Raw genomic sequence first — 16,997 nt, 5'->3', positions numbered from 1 at the left:
AAGTAGAGATACTTTGTAACATGTTGTACATTGGATAGAGTCCTCCAATAAGTCATGCCTTAGGAGTGCAGCTAAATTTGTCCCAGACTAAATGCCACTCTGAATGCCATAAAAAATTTTGAAAAGTTTCAACTAATTGACATGTTATTTAACCAAAGGCCAGAACAAAATCCAACTCTTAAAAGGAACCCAACAAAGTCCAGCTTCCAATCATGTAAAATGCGTGATGTTTGACATTAATCAAAAATGATTGGGTATGAAGAAAATAAGAAAAATATTACCCATAACCAGGAGGAAAAATAAACAAAAACAGAGCCACAGAGAGAGAGAAAATAAAATAAAATAGAATGAAAATAAATAACTAGAAAAAGAAATCCTGAACTACAAGTCGTGGTTGAAAGTGGGATAACCTCACAGACTCTCTCTCTGTCCAGTGAAAGCAATCACCTAGCCACATACAGATTCAAAACTAAAAGTTAGAAACCTCAATCTCAAAAGACAATCTCTGAGCATTTACTAATACTTCTGACCAGGACAACTTCTAGGAGGCCAGATGTAAAATTAAGAAAAAGATAAGTGATCAGAGACCTCACATATGCATCTAACAACAGAGCACCAAAATACATGAAACCGGCACTGGCAGGACTTAGAAATAAATATACCATTCAGAAATAATAGTTGGATATTGACAAAAGAGAATAAACTAAGAAGGACTAAAATTTTTAGAATATTTAAATCAGAAATCAATTTGGGAAATTCACCAATATGTGGAAATTAAACAAGTAATCCATAAATATGCACCAAAGAAGAAATCACAGGGAGATTAGAACATGCTTTTAGATAAGAGAAGATTAATATACAACATACCAAAATTCATAGGGTAAAGTTAAAGAAGTAGTTAGAGGGAAATTATGGCGATAAATGCCCATATTTGAAAAGAAGAAAGATCTGAAATCAGTAACTAAGATTATACCTTAAGAAAGAAAAACAAATGAAATCCAAAGCAAGCAGAAAAGTTAAAAATTATAGTGAGAATAAGTGAAACAGGGGATATAAAAAATGGTAGAGAAAGTTAAAGAAAACCAAAAGGTGGTTCTTTCAAAGATCAGAAAAAATGACAAACATTTAGCTAGACAGATGAAGAAGGCAAAAAAGAAGACAAAGCATTAAAGTCAGGAATAAAAAGTTAAAACAGGAATACTATTTAAAAATATTCTATGCCAGAGGCTGGGGGAAAATAAAAAACTGTATGTCACCAAATTAGATAACTTAGATGAAAGGGACAAATTATAAGAAAGATGTAAACTACCAAAACTGATGCAAGAACAAATAGAAAATCTGAATAGATCTATAATTAGTAAAGAAATATCATTAGTAATCATCATCACCATCATCATCTACTCACAAAGAAAAACCCAGGTCGAGATAGTTTCACTGGTGCATTCGACCAAACATTCAAAGGAGATTTAGTACCCATTTTTCACAACCTCTTCTAAAAATATGGAAGAAAAGGGAACACTTCCCAATTCATTCTGTGAAGCCAGTTTTACCCTGTTACCAAAACCAAAGACATTACAAGAAAACTACAAGCCAATAACATTTATAAATATAGCTGCAAAAATCCTCAGCAAAATACTAGTGAAACATATTCACCAGCATATAAAAAGGATTATAAAACATGACAATGTGGAATTTATCCCCAAAATACCAAGTAGGTTTAACATCTGAAGGTCAGTTAATGTAAAGCATCATATTAATAAAGGACAAAAACTACATCATCTCAATAAATACAGAAAAATTATCTCACAAAATCCAACACTCTTTCATGATAAAAACACTTAATAAACAAAATATGCAAGGAAACTTTTTCAATCAAATAAAGAGCATCTATGAAAAAAACACAGCTGACATTATACTTAATGGTAAATGAGTAAATGCTTTCCCCATTGCCAAGGACAAGACAAAATGCCTGCTCTTACCACTTCTATTTAATACTACACTGAAGTTTCTAACCAGGGAAATTGATAAGAAAAAGCATCCAGAATAGAAAGAAAGACAGACTAAAAAGTAAGACGTTAATGTATCTCTATTTGTAGATGTCATGGTTTTATATATAGAAAATCCTAAGGAATCCACCAAAAACTATTAGAACTAATAAACAAATTAAGTAAGACTGCAGGATACAAGATCAATACACAAAAATCAATTGTATTTCTATACACTAGCAATTAACAATTCAAAAATGAAATTAACAAAACAATTCCAATTTCAATAGCATCAAAAAATAATTTAAAAAGTACCTAGGGAGAAGATATTTGCAAAATGTAAACATCAGATAAACACTTCTATCCAGAAAATATAAAGAGCATTTACAACTCAATATTAAGAATAACCACCTGACATTTTAAAAAATGGATAATTGATTTGAACAAATACTTCACCATAGGAAACATGCAAAAGACAAATTCATCATTAAGGAAACATTATTAATCATCAGGGAAGTACAATATAAAACCACAATGAAAAAACACTACACACACACTAGAAGAGCTAAAATTAAATGAACATAATACAGGAGCAATTGAAACTCACATACATTTCTCATGGGAAAACAAAATGGCAAAGATACCTTAGAAACTAATTTGGCTTTTTCTCATAAAGTTGAACATATAATTATTATACATCCTAGCAATCCTCATCCTAGACATTTATCCAAACAAAAATGAAATATGTTAACATAAATATAGCCTAGATGTCTATCATCTGGCAAATGGATAAACAAATTGTGTCATATTTACCAATTGAAAACTATTCAACAATTCAAAGAATAAACTGATACAGGCAACAACATGGATAAAGCTTAAAAGCCATCAGGCTGAGTGAAAGAAGTCAACACAAAGGATTACAAACTGTATGGTTTCATGTGTATGAAACTATAGAAAAGGTGAAACTACAATGACAGAAAGTGGATCGGTGGTTGTCCAACGGTAGAGGAAAAACATTAACTGCAGAGGGATATGTGGGAAATACTGGGAAAATGAAAATATTCTATATCATGATTGTGGTGGTAGTTACACAAATTACCTATTTGTCAAAACTTAATAAACTACTTTAAAATGAGTGAATTTTATTTTATTAAATTATATTTCAAAAAGATGCTTTGTTAAAGAAAATACTTAAGCACATTGTCTTATAGGAAATACCTAGCATATAAATCAAAGAAAAATATGAATTCAAGGCTAAAAATTGTATTTAAGCCTTGCTGCAGAGTAATCATAGCCATTGGTGATGTATAAAATTTATTCCACTGGATTATAATGTCCATGTCTGATTAACCTACCAAATAATTTTGTATTTACTTTAAAATTAACACTACTGAATTACTTCTCTAGTGTGTCATCAAATAATATACACATTCCTTTATTTTTTCACAGTATAAAATATTAACAATTTGAAAAGAAGTTGAGACTAGTGTTGATTTGCTTTTCTCTCCTAGAAAGCAGTAGAAGAAATAAAAAATTAGAATTCTCAAATTCAACGTGAACTCTATTTTCCTTTGTGAATTTTTAAATATATTCTTACTTTTCTCCTACTTGTCCTTCATAAAAGTATATAGAAAGTACTGTTATAAAGGAATTGATCTCATTATTATTCACTTTTTAACTCACTTCATTTTTATAAATACGCTATCATCTCCAAGCCTGTGCGTGCGCACACACACACACACACATACCACATAAGCACATAAACACACAACTAAAAGTCTATATTTATCTTCAGAAAGAAATGTCATAGGTTTTAACCATTGCTTTTGAAGTTTGAATAATTACCTGGAATCTTGAAACCATTTCAAAACAGAGTTGCTAAGGTTTCAAAAAAAAATATCTCAACTGAATATTCTATAAGATAAAATGTGTTTCTGTGCTAATTAACCATCTAATGAATAACCTATGATCTTTTCACAAGTGAAAAGCTTACTGTTCCAGAAATTTCATCTCCACCTAGTCAGAAGAATGCAAGAAACAATCTTTTCCTTTTCTAGGTAATTAACTGCTCTCAAGATATGGTGGCCCCATAGTTTTAATGTTTGAGATACAAAGATGGTTGATAATTGGTGTGTGAATATTCTGAGTGGATGGAATCTAAGTAGTTTATCAAGCAGGTTAAATAGGCATTATTTGTGATTTAAGGACACCAAAATTTTATGTTCTCCATGTCTTAAAATATCTCCAATCTAAAATTTCCGCTATATTTTAAATACAGCTCCTCTCAACAAATAATTATTCACCAACGCTTTCCTTAGAAAATTGAAATCACTTGTGAAATGTGTTCCCTAGGCAAAATAAAACTGGTAGGCCATTATTAGCTACTAAATCTAAGTAAAGATTAGATTATAAGATTAGCACCCACAAAAATATACAGTGCACAAAACAAGTTATAGGATGAAGGGGAAATCGGGAGTAATAAACTCACAGCCCCAAATTTTGCATTTTGGCTTCTTTCTCAATTACTCTACTAGAGGTATTTGTCAATAATGACTTTTATCAACATTTATTCCTATGCTCCTTTCAAAGCCTTCCCTTCTCCAACTTCAAAAGTTCCAGCATTTGGAACTGTTAACCAACTCTTCTTTTATAAAACCAACTCCTCTTAATGTATCCATTATTTCTCATTTTCTTTCTCAGTCTCTGACCATTTCTCTCCTGTCTCCTCTCCTAATTGTTTCTAATCCTTTTGTTCCTAAAAGGTAGGCATTCCTCAGAGTTGTGTGCACAGCTTTCTTTTTTTTCTCTCAATCTTCACCATGCATAGACTGACCATTTCAACATTACGACTGTCATATAATGTGAATGACTCCAAAATTTACAGTTCCCAAAATTAACCAATTGTATGTTGTATATTGATATTTCCAACCACCTGTAGGACATTAATATCTATCTCCAAGTACCACAGGTATTTCAAATTCTTCATGTACAAAAGTAGATTCGTAATTTCTCCTTCTCAGACCAGTTCCTAGTCCTGAATTTCTATTTGCTTCAAAATACCAAAATTCTTCCTGATGTGCAAACTCAGAATCATATCTTTTTATTTCCTTCTTTCCTCACAATCTGTTACTAAGTCCCACAGATATTTTCTTGACATTGCAGCCCTGTCTGCCCTCTCTTTTCCTATTTCTAGGACTACTTTCCTCTTATAGGTTCTTACCTGAGCTGTTATATCAACTTTCTGATTTATTTTTTAACATTTAATTTCTCTCCTCTTTAATGAAAATAGTGCATGGTCACAGGATTAAATCTCTACTTGTGATACTTTTTGAAAAACTGTAAATGACTTCCCTTGTTAATGAATATAGTGCATACTCTCTTATTGGACATTTGGGGATAATCAGATGGGTTCTCAATCTATGTTTTTAGCCTTCATTAAAACTTACCTTGATTAAAATCTACCTGGATTATTCACAAATCTTTGTGCATGTTTCATTTTCCAATCCCCCATGCCACTGCACATATCGATTTTCTGTCCAGCATAGTTTCTCCCATTTCCTCTAGTTCAAATCCTACCCATATCTCACTTTAAATGTGATTCTCTTCATAAAGCTTTCTTTTTTCTCTGACTAAAAAGGATCTCTCTCAACACAAAATTTTCATAGACATTTACATCTGTGCCTTCTGCCTAGAGTATATATGTGTCTTATCTTCACTACTAGCTTACAACATTCTGAAGATGGGTACTGGGTCTTATTTTTATATCCCCTAAAATAGGTTACAATATAGATGGTCAATAAATGAACTTTATAAAATAAAGCACAAAGGGCAGGAGCGGCCAGAAAGATCTGTGAAAATACATTATCAATACAAAGAAAAGAGTTATTGATATAACAGCAATAAATCATATTATCCACCTAATATGTTACCAGCACTGCTCTAGGCACTGGTAAGCACATTTTAACATAATTTGAAGTGACCGAGTATGGTAGACTAGATGGTGTCTTGTCTTTCTTGTGGGTTTGATAGTTTATTTTTCTAGGAATGCCAGAAATGCTGTTTGGTAACTAAAAGGAAAAAAATACAGGTGACATTATGTTTTCCCTTCCTCTCAAATTTTTCCACAGATAGCGCATAAAGTGCATTTGGAGTCCTAAATGAGCCAAGCAGAAATTTTGCTCATAGAAATGATGAGATGGGAAAAAAAGGTATAGGAGTCAGATAGAGCCTATAGGATGGGAGGTCTATGGTGTCTCATGAGAAGCAATAGAGCAAGTTAATTAAACTTAGATGCTCTGAAGTTGGACTGCCTGGTTGTGAATCTATGATACAGTATTACCTAGTTTTATGACCATGGTCAGGTTAGCCTTTCCAAGCCTCAATTCTGTAAAATGGCAGTAATAACATAATTTATGGAGTTGATGGAAAAATTAAATGAGTTAACACGTGTTAAGGGCTTAGCATACTACCTGGCATGTGGTATGTCTTAAAAATTGTTACCTATTATTTTTTCTATCCTCTTTATTTTTTGCTCTAAGTTTACTTTTTATAATTGCCAAAATAATCCATATTATAAGCTTATTTAAAGATGTGAAAAATAAGAGGAGAAAGGTCTCTGAAAGCTTAACCAATCTTGAGAAAATCATGTTAAAATGTTGGCATTTATTATTTTCTTTCATATTTTGTTGGTGCCTTGGGAAAAAAATCCATCTATATATCTCTGATAACAAAACTTAGCTCACCCTACAATTCAATTGTTCAGAGAAAATGTAAACTCACTCATTTTACACAGTGAATCTAGTCTTCCTCATGTACCCCCAACAACTAGCTTGCAGAACAAAACAAGTAATGGTGTCCAATGTGATGTACAGCTTAGTCTCATCCCATAATTTAAATAGGTTTTTCTTTGGCGGGGAGCAATTTTGAGCACCTCTCAGTATATGTGTTCTGTGCTTAGGGAAACATAATGCTAATTCAATCCCTCAGATTTCTCCATTTTAGGTTCTCCAAACCCAGTTTATATTCAAGATGACATTTCGGTATGAGGATTGGGAGGGAAAAGGGTATGGTTTTGAAGCCTCACAGTGTAGAGAAGAATTAAGATTATCTAGCTTCTATCTCCTCTAGCCTCTTATCATTTCAAATGTTCCTTGCTCAGTCAGATTCCACTTGCCCTGCTGGCATTTGTAAATAACATCTGTGGCTGGTGAGATTATGATCGATTCTTATGACTTAGACAATTCTTAAGGATCATTTAGTCTGGATATTGGTTTTCATTTTCTTTCTAACAGATGCTGGTTTGTATATAGCAAAGCTAATGGTCTTTTAATAATAATTAAAATCTAATTAAACTTTATTATTGTTTATAAAACTTTTATTTTTTAGTTGTTTATTTTTGGATTTCCCCAAGGCTGAAAGTACAGCTTTTATTGAGGTGATTGTAGAGCTAGCAGGAGTATCAAGTGAGTGGTTCTCCTGTTGTCTTTTGTATTCTAGTGCAGAGCACAGAGATCTAGCAGACCTGGGCCTCAGGTTCTGGGAGAGGGCCCCAGACCTTGAGCTTAAGTCTTTAACCTTCATGTTTAAGGAAACATCAGCTCCTCTAAAAGGTGGGATAAGACTGGAATTCAAACTTTTCAACTGTAGTTGACAGTGAAGCACAGAACCTCTGGACATCACCTCAGATCCATAGAGCTCTCTAGAGATGCAAGCCTTCAAGGAATCAATTTAGTTTAATTCTTACTTCTCGCCTAACCTCTCTAAATAAATACGTTCTCCCTATTCTTTAAAATATGTTTGCCAATTAGTTTTTTGTCTTAATTGCATTGGCTAGTATCTGCAAGAAAATGTGAAAAATAATGGTGATTAATAACTTTTCCATTGTTTCTAACAATGTTTTATCACTGAACACTTAAGAATCATATATAGGAATATAATTCCTATCTCTATAAGTGTATATATGTATATAATTATAAACTGTCTTACATATTTTCCCCAAATCTGATTCTATCTGATTGTTTTCTCTTGGTGTTAACTTACTTCATTATCACTTCTATTTTCTATAAACTGGAAATAAGATTTAGAGGCTTAACAAAGAGGTTCAAAATTTTGTTTGAAGTTGTTGAAGATTTTTTCAAAACAGCTTGAAGTATTTGGAGTGTTTGCTTATTATAATGTATATATAAAGTTTTATCAGGAACAAAGATGGAATTCTATCCAAGGCTTTTCCTGTCTATCAAAATAATTATATGGCTTTTATTCTTTAACTGTAGTGAATTGTACTAATAAATTTCCTCACATTAAACCCTATTTGCACACCTTGAGATAAACCCTACTGGAATCATATTGAATTATATTTAATATGTGGCTTTATTATGTGAGTTTTTGAATATTAGTCTTTAGAGTTGTGCCATATTTGTTGAATTTTGTCATCTTAGACCCATGGCTTCATAACAAGAAGTAGAAAGCAGACCTTTTATTTTGGGGGTGTGTGTTTTTTGGTGGAATCATTCAACATGAAAATTAGATGTTCTGAGATTGGATTGATAAAGTTAAACCATACAGTCATCTGAATCCGGTAATCTTTTTAAGTATAACTCTTAGACAACTTTGAGAGTTTTCACCTCTGATTATTTGTATTTTTGGCTTTCATGTTTTCATTCTATTCTTAGGTCCATTTTAGATAGTCCAATTTTAATACAATATAACTTACCTACCTTGGTTATCGATTTATTAACATGGAGTTGGGTGAAATAGTAAAGTATTATCATAAAATTCTTTAATGTCATCAATAATTAGTTTTCTTTTCTCCTATCTAATGTTCTTATGTTTCAGTGGCATTTTCTCTTTTTCTCCTAAGTGGTTCAAATTATTTTTTTCCGTTAAAATAAGCTGATGGCAAGTCTACCATTTCTGTTTCCTAATTAATTTATTTATGCTTTTGTCTTCATTAATTTTTTTTCCGTTTGTGTCCCTTAGGTTCACTTGGTTGTTTTTCATCACTTACAGATTTTATTCATTATTTTTATTACTTTTGCTTGCAGTAAAAATATTGAGACTATTATTATCACTATTTTATAAATACTATGAAATTGGTTTTTTAGTTCCTTTTGCTCCAAGAGTTCTTTAGAAAAGAAAGGCATTAAAATGTCAAATGTTTTGGGGTTTTTGTTTCTAAATTTGACATCTATTTTTCACTTTATTAGATTGTGGTTTTAGAATATGATCTAAAGTATTTTTCCTCTTTGGAACTGAAAGAGTATTTCTTTTGGCTAATATGTGATTACATTTTTTGTAAAATGCTCCAGGGGCCATTGAAAAAAAAAATTTATAGGTTATAGCTTTTAGTATATATGTTTATTTTAGACTAGAATATATCAATCTTTCCCAACACTGTTTAGATTATCATGTAGGAACAACTTTTATATTCATGATATTTCAAGGACAAAAAAATTATCTCTTAAATTCTCTCTCTCCCACTGCTCTTCCATCTGTTTCTCATTTCAGTTCCCACAACATTTTCTTCAGGTATTCTGATGTTATGTCAGTGGAACAGAAAGGCTCATTGAGAATTTGTTTAATTCATAATTTTAAAGCCACCATGTTCCCATTTAATAATTTTTTTCTAAAATTATAGTTTGCATAACCTTGATATTCCCTTCTTTTTGTTTACATATGCTGATTATATCTTAGCCCATTATTTCAGATTTCCTAGTTATTTTGGACAATTTACTAACATGATTTGGAATTTAGTTATGAGCCCATATGGGGTGATTGTGCACTTAATATTCATATAATATTCCTTCCAGTGGTATTTTTTGTTATGCTTTGTTTTCATTGCCCACAGGAGTAGAAACTGTTTTACTACTGTTAGAGATTATGTTTATACATTTAAATAAGATTGTTAGCTGCCTATGTATCAATGTACCTTCTTCAGAAAAACTGTCCAGAGAGGCTACCATTCAAGAGAGACAGAGAAACTAGAGTAAGCCCACTACTTCTCTTCCTTGTAATTTTCCACCCAGCTTTTGTGGTTCTATTTGAGGTTTCCTCTCAGTCTATTATTTTCAAATCATAACTCTCTTAAGATATATTTCAAGAATTGTCCTTTGTGTAACAGTATTAACCACATTTACTCATATAATTTATTTGTATTATTTATATTTTAAACAAATCGTGTGCTTGCCTCTGGTGCTTTATTTGTCAACATTCCTATCTGTGAGCTGTATTTTCATGTACTTTCATTGGGATATGTAATATGTCCAAATACCTCACAATTCAAAAACTATAAAAGGGCATATAGAAAAAGTCTGACCTTTACCTCTGTCCTCAGCTCCCTCCAGCCAGTTTCTGTCTTCACAGATAACTAATGGGATGAGTTTGTGTGTTTGAGTGAGGGGGCATGTATTCTTCCAAAGATATTTTATCCAGAAATGAGACTCTTCCCTTACTGGTTGTGTGATGTGGGTCAAGCTATTTAATCTACTTGAGCTTTAGTTTTTTCATCTTTAAATAGGAAATTCTTTATTTATTTATTGCCTAAATATTTAGTGAGCACTCTATGTGTCAGGCTCTGTGGTAGGCACTGAAGATAAAGCGGTAAATAATGGGGCTTCCCTGGTGGCACAGTGGTGAAGAATCCACCTTCCAGTGCAGGGGATGTGGGTTCGATCCCTGGTCAGGGAACTAGATCCCACATGCATGCCACAACTAAGGACCCCACTGGCCACAACTAAGGAGCATATGTGCTGCAACTAAGGAGGCTGCAAGCCGCAAATAAGACCTGGCACAACCAAAATAAATAAAATTAATTTTTTTAAAGCAGTAAATAATACAGATGTGTTGCTTATGGTGTAGGAAAAGGAATGACAGTACCTCCCTTACAGAGTCATTTCTACTAGAAGGGATAAGAAGTGCTTTATAAGTATTGGCTCTTACATGTATATTCTTTGTTCTTTTTCACACAACTAAATGTTGTACACATTGGTCTACCCTTTGCTTTTTTTAATTTAAAAATATATCATGGAGGTTTCTCCATACTCTACATAAAGACTTATCATTATGTTTTATAGCTAAATAATATTCATTGTCTGATGTAGCATAATTTAATTAACTAGTCCCCTATTGATACATGCTTAAGTTTTTTGTAATATTTTTCTTTTAAAAGGAGATTGCTGCAGTGACTAATGTTTTCACTTTGTACATAACTGGATACATTGTAGGGGTCAGATTGTTGGATGTTAAGGTATGTGATGTGTAATTTTGATAGACAATACCTCCCCACAACAGGACTGTACCAATTTACATTCTTATAAGCAATAAATGGGCGTGGCTTTTCTCTTCACCCTCACTCACAGCAGATGCTATTAACCTCTTGGATTGTGGATGACCTACAAGGTGACAAATGGTATCTCACTGTAGATTTACTCTTTATTTCTCTCATTGTGAGTGAGTTTGGTTGAGGATATTTCTACATATCTAAAATCCAAATTGTCTTTCCTTTTCTTTGCTTTTCATAACCTCTTAAATATTTTTATATTTATTTATTGGTCTTTATTTCTTCAATTTGTAGGAATGCTTTATACGTGCGGGAAATTAGACGTTTGTCTATGAGTTACAAATAGTTTTACCCTGCTTGAATTTACTTGTGATGAATTTGGGCCTTTTTTTGTTGCTGTTTTTATTGTGTTTAAGTAGCTGAAAATTTCAGTCATTTCTCTTATGGATTCTGGGTTTTCTGTCATAGAAAAGCCTTCCTTGTTCTGATATAACATTTTTACCCAGGGATTCTTATAGTGGTTTTATGGTTTTAATTCTGTCTTTAAATTTTGTGTTCATTTGGAAGATACCCTGATATAAAAAATGAGACATGGAAGAAAACTTTTCAGTCCAGATGGCTAGCAAGAGTCCCAACACCATTCAGTTTTAATAAACAATTTTTTCACCAGGATGCAATATTTATCATTTAGTAAATTCCCATATGATTTGGGTCTATTTCTGGACTTTTTTATGTGATTCCATTGATGTGTTTGTTTATTTGAGTAATATCACACTGTTTGAATCACTGAGCCTTAGTAATATGCTTTAACATCTGGTAACACCTCCTTACTCTTCCTTTTCAGAATTTTCCTATTTATTCTTGCTAGTTTTTGTTTTCCACATGTATTTTAAGAATTAACTTGTCTCTTTCCAAAAGTATTCAGTTAGGTAATTTTTTATTGTATTGAATTAAATGTATAGGTTTATTTAGGAATAACATATCTTTGTGATGTTGTTTCTTTCCATTAAAGTACATGCTATTTCTTCTTAGCCAAGAAAATAATATGTCTTTCATTTGTTCAAGCGCTATTTTATAGCTCCCTGAATCATCTCAAAGTTTTCTTATAATAAACATTGCAATTTTATTGTTAAATTTATTACTAGATATGGTAGGAAGAACAATGCCCCTCCCTGCCCCAAAGATGTCTACACCCTAATGCTCAGAAACTTTGAATATGTTAGTTACATGGCAAAGGGGAACAAAAGTTGCAGATAGAATTAAGATGGCTAATCAGCTGCCCTTGAGATGTGGAGATTATCCTGGGTCATTCAGGTAGGCCCAGTGTAATCACAAATATCCTTTATAAGTGGAAGAAGGAGGCAGATGAGGAAGAATCAGAGAGCTAGCAGTGCAAAAAGAATTGGCCTGGTTTTGAAGATGGAAGAAGGTCCTGAGCCAAGAAATGTGGGCAGCCTCCAGAAACTGTAAAGGGCAAGGAATGTGTTTTCCCCTAGAGTGACCAAAAGAAATACAATACGACTGATTTTAGCTCATTTAGAACCATTCTGGACTTCTGACATCCAGAACTGTGAGATAATAAATTTGTGTTGTTTTAAATCACTAAGTTTGTGGTAATTTGTTACGGCTACCACAAAAAAACTAATATACTAGGCATTCTGTATTTTACTGTTGCTAATATAAATAAGGTCTTCTATTGCATTATGTCATATAACTTATTATTTGTATCAGTGGAGACTATTGACTATGTATATTAATTTTGTACCTTACCACCTTAGTGAATTCCCTACTGAATTAGTGGGTTTAATTGAAAATTTTTAAGTTTTCAAATATATAATCACATCATCTGTAAATAGTAAATAACTTAACCTCTTTTTTTCCCCAATTTTTGTAGTTTCTTCCTCTTATTTAAATATGTTGGTTAGTATCTGCAAACCCAATTTAATTAATAGTGGCAATAATGGAGTGTGTGCCTTGTTCCTGACATAGATGAGAATACTTCTAAAGTTTTATCAATAAGGATTGTTTCAGCCTTTTGTTTGAAATGTTTATTATGTTGAGATAGTATTCATATGTTCTGATATTTTTAATTGTTCATATCAAGAATAGATAAATAATCTTGGAAAATGCTTTTTCAACATGGAAATGATGGTAGGCTGTTTCTTCTTAGATCAATTATTATAAATAATTTTAGTCATTATAGAACTATCATTTCTTGAATTAATACCACTTTGAAGAGGTGTATGATGGTCTTATGTGCTGCTGATTACTTTGACATTTTGCTTCCATATTCATAGTGACATTGGTTTGTAGTTTTCTTCTTGTATATTAAACTTCTTTGGTTTGTGTTTGTTTTTCTTTTACTATTCTTCTTTGCTTTTTAAAAAAAGAAAAAAAACTTTATTTTGTAAGAGCAGTTTTAGATTCAGAGCAAAATTAAAAGGAAGTGACTGAGACTTCTCATATACACCCCTGCCCCAACACATGCATAGCTTCCCTGTTATCAACATCACTTACTAGAATGGTACCATTTTTTACCAAGAATGAATCTACATTGACACATCATAATCATCCAAAGCCCACAGTTTACCTCAATGTTTACTCTTGTTTTTGTACATTTTATGGTTTTAGACAAATGCATATGACATTTATTTATCATTATAATATCATACAGTAGTTTCACTGTCCTAAAATCTTCTGTGCTCTATTTATATCTACCCTCCACACCACTGGCATCCATTGACCTTTTTATTGTCTCCATAGTTTTGCATTTTCCAGAATGTCATATTGTTGAAATCATACAATACGTAGCCTTTCAATATTGGCTTATTTCACTTAGTAATATGCATTTAAGTTTCCTCCACATCTTTTTATGGTTTAGCTCATGGTTTTTAGCACTGAATAATATTTCATTATCTATGGATTTTTTTTGATGGTAGCCATTCTGACTGGTGTAAGGTGATATTTCATTGTAGTTTTGATCTGCATTTCTCTAATAATTAGCAATGTTGAACATCTTTTCATGTGCCTCTTGGCCATCTGTATGTCTTCTTTGGAGAACTGTCCATTTAGGTCTTCTGCCCATTTTTTGATTGGGTTGTTTGTTTTCATGATATTAAGCCGCATGAGTTCTTTGTAAATGTTGGAGACTAATCCCTTGTCGGTAACATCATTTGCAAATATTTTCTCCCATTCTGTGGGTTGCATTTTCATTTTGTGTATGGTTTCTTTTGTTGTGTAAAAGCTTTTAAGTTTAATTAGGTCCCATTTGTTTATTTTTGTTTTTATTTCCAGTCCTCTGGGAGACAGATTGTAAAAGATATTGCTGCGATTTATATCAGAGAGTGTTCTATATTTTCCTCTAAGAGTTTTATAGTGTCCAGTCTCACATTTAGGTCTTTAATCTATTTTGAGTTTATTTTTGTGTATGGTGTTAAAGAATGTTCTAATTTCATTTTTTTTACATGGAGCTGTCCAGTTTTCCCAGCACCATTTATTGAAGAGACTGCCTTTCTTCCACTGTATAGTCTTACCTCCTTTGTCGTAGATTAATTGACCATAGGTGCACGGGTTTATTTCTGAGCTTTCTATCCTGTTCCATTGATCTATGTTTCTATTTTTTGTGCTGATACCATAATGTTTTAATGACTATAGCTTTGTAATATAGTCTGAAGTCAGGGAGCCTGATTCAACAATAAATGCTGGAGTGAGAGTGGAGAAAAGGGAACTCTCCTACACTGTTGTTGGGAACGTAAATTGGTGCAGCCACTGTGGAGAATAGTATGAAATTTCCTTAAAAAACTAAAAATAGAGCTACCATATGGTCCTGCAATCCCCTTCCTGGGCATATATCCAGAGAAATACATGGTCCAAAAGGAAACATGCAACCCAATGTTCATTGCAGCACTGTTTACAATAGCCAAGACATAGAAGCAACATAAATGTCCATCAGCAGAGGAATGGATAAACAAGATGTGGTACATATACACAATGGAATATTACTCAGCCATTAAAAAGAATGAAACAATGCCATTTGCAGCAACATGGGTGGACCTAGAGATTGTCATACTGACTAAAGTAAGTCAGAAAGAGAAATATTGTATGATATCGCTTATATGTGGAATCTAAAAAATAATGATACAAATGAACTTATTTACAAGTTCATTTGTAAGGGGGGAAGGGTGTGGGGGGGGCGGGATTGTTAGGGAGTTTGGGATTGACATGTACACACTGCTATATTTAAAATAGATAACCAACAAGGATTTATTGTATAGTACAGGGAACTCTGCTCAATATTCTGTAACAACCTAAATGGGAAAAGAATTTGAAAAAGAATAGATACATGTATAACTAAATCACTTTGCTGTACACCTGAAACTAACACAACATTGCTAATCAACTATACTCCAATATAAAATAAAAAGTTAAAAAAGAATTTCATTGTCTGCATGTATCACAGTTTATGTATCCATTCACCTACTAAGGACGTCTTGTTTGCTTCCAAGTTTTGGCAGTTTATAAAAAAGCTGCTATACACCTGTGTGCACTTTTCTGTGTGTACATACATTTTTATCTCCTTTGGGTAAATACCCCATGGAGCACAACTGTTGAATCATATGGTAAGATTATGTTTCATTTTGTACCAAACTGCCAAACTGTCTTCAAGAGTGGTTTGACTATTTGGCACACCCATCAACAGTGAATGAGTGTTCCTACTACTCTATCTTCTAGCCAGTATTTGGTTTTGTCAGTATTCGATATTCCAATAGGTGTGTAGTGGTATCTCATTGTTTTAATTTGCATTTCCTTGATGACATATTATGTGGGGCGTCTTTTCATATGTTTATTTGCCATCTGTATATATTCTCTGGTGAAGTGTCTGTTAAGGTCTTTGGTCCATTTTTTAATCAGGTTATTTTTTTTCTTATTGTTGAGTTTTAAGAGTTCTTTGTATATTCTGGATAACAGTTCTTTATCAGCTTTGTCATTTGCAAATATTTTCTCCCAGTCTGTGGTTTGTTTCTCATTCTCTTGACATTGTCTTTCACAGAGTAGACATTTTTAATTTTAATGAAGTCCAGCTTATTAATTATTTATTCATGGATAATGCCTTTGGTGTTCTATCTAAAAAGTCATCACTGTCATCACTATACCCAAGGTCATTTAGGTTTTCCCCTATGTTATCTCATTGGAGTTTTATAATTTTGTGTTTTACAGTTAGGTCTATGATCCATCTTGAGTTAACTTTTGTGAAGTGTATAAGGTCTGTATCTAACTTTTTCTCTTTTTTTGCATATGGATGTCCAGTTGTTACAGACCATTTGTTGAAAAGACTATATTTGCTCCATTAAATTGCTTTTTCTCCTTTGTCAAAGGTCAGTTGCTATTTATATGTGGGTCCACTTCTGGGTTCTCTATTCTCTGGCATCAATCTATTTGTCTATTCTTTTATTAATGACACAATCTTCTTGATTACTGTAGCTGTGTAGTAAGTTTTAAGTCAGTTCTCCAACTTTGTTCTTCTTCAATATTGTGCTGGCTATTCTGGGTCTTTGCCTCTCTATATAATGTTTAAAATTAGTTTTTTGATGTCCATGAAATAACTTGTTGGGAGTTTCTTTGTTTTTTTAATTAATATATTTACTTCATAAAATAATTTTTCAGTGTCTTGTAATTGCTTAAATAGCCCTGGAGATATTGGTTATAATGATATTGTTGAATTCTCCCTTGGAACT

Source organism: Orcinus orca, chromosome 18 (genome assembly GCF_937001465.1).
Source record: "Orcinus orca chromosome 18, mOrcOrc1.1, whole genome shotgun sequence".
Lineage (NCBI taxonomy): Eukaryota > Metazoa > Chordata > Mammalia > Artiodactyla > Delphinidae > Orcinus > Orcinus orca.
Note: the sequence above shows the minus strand (reverse complement) of the source record.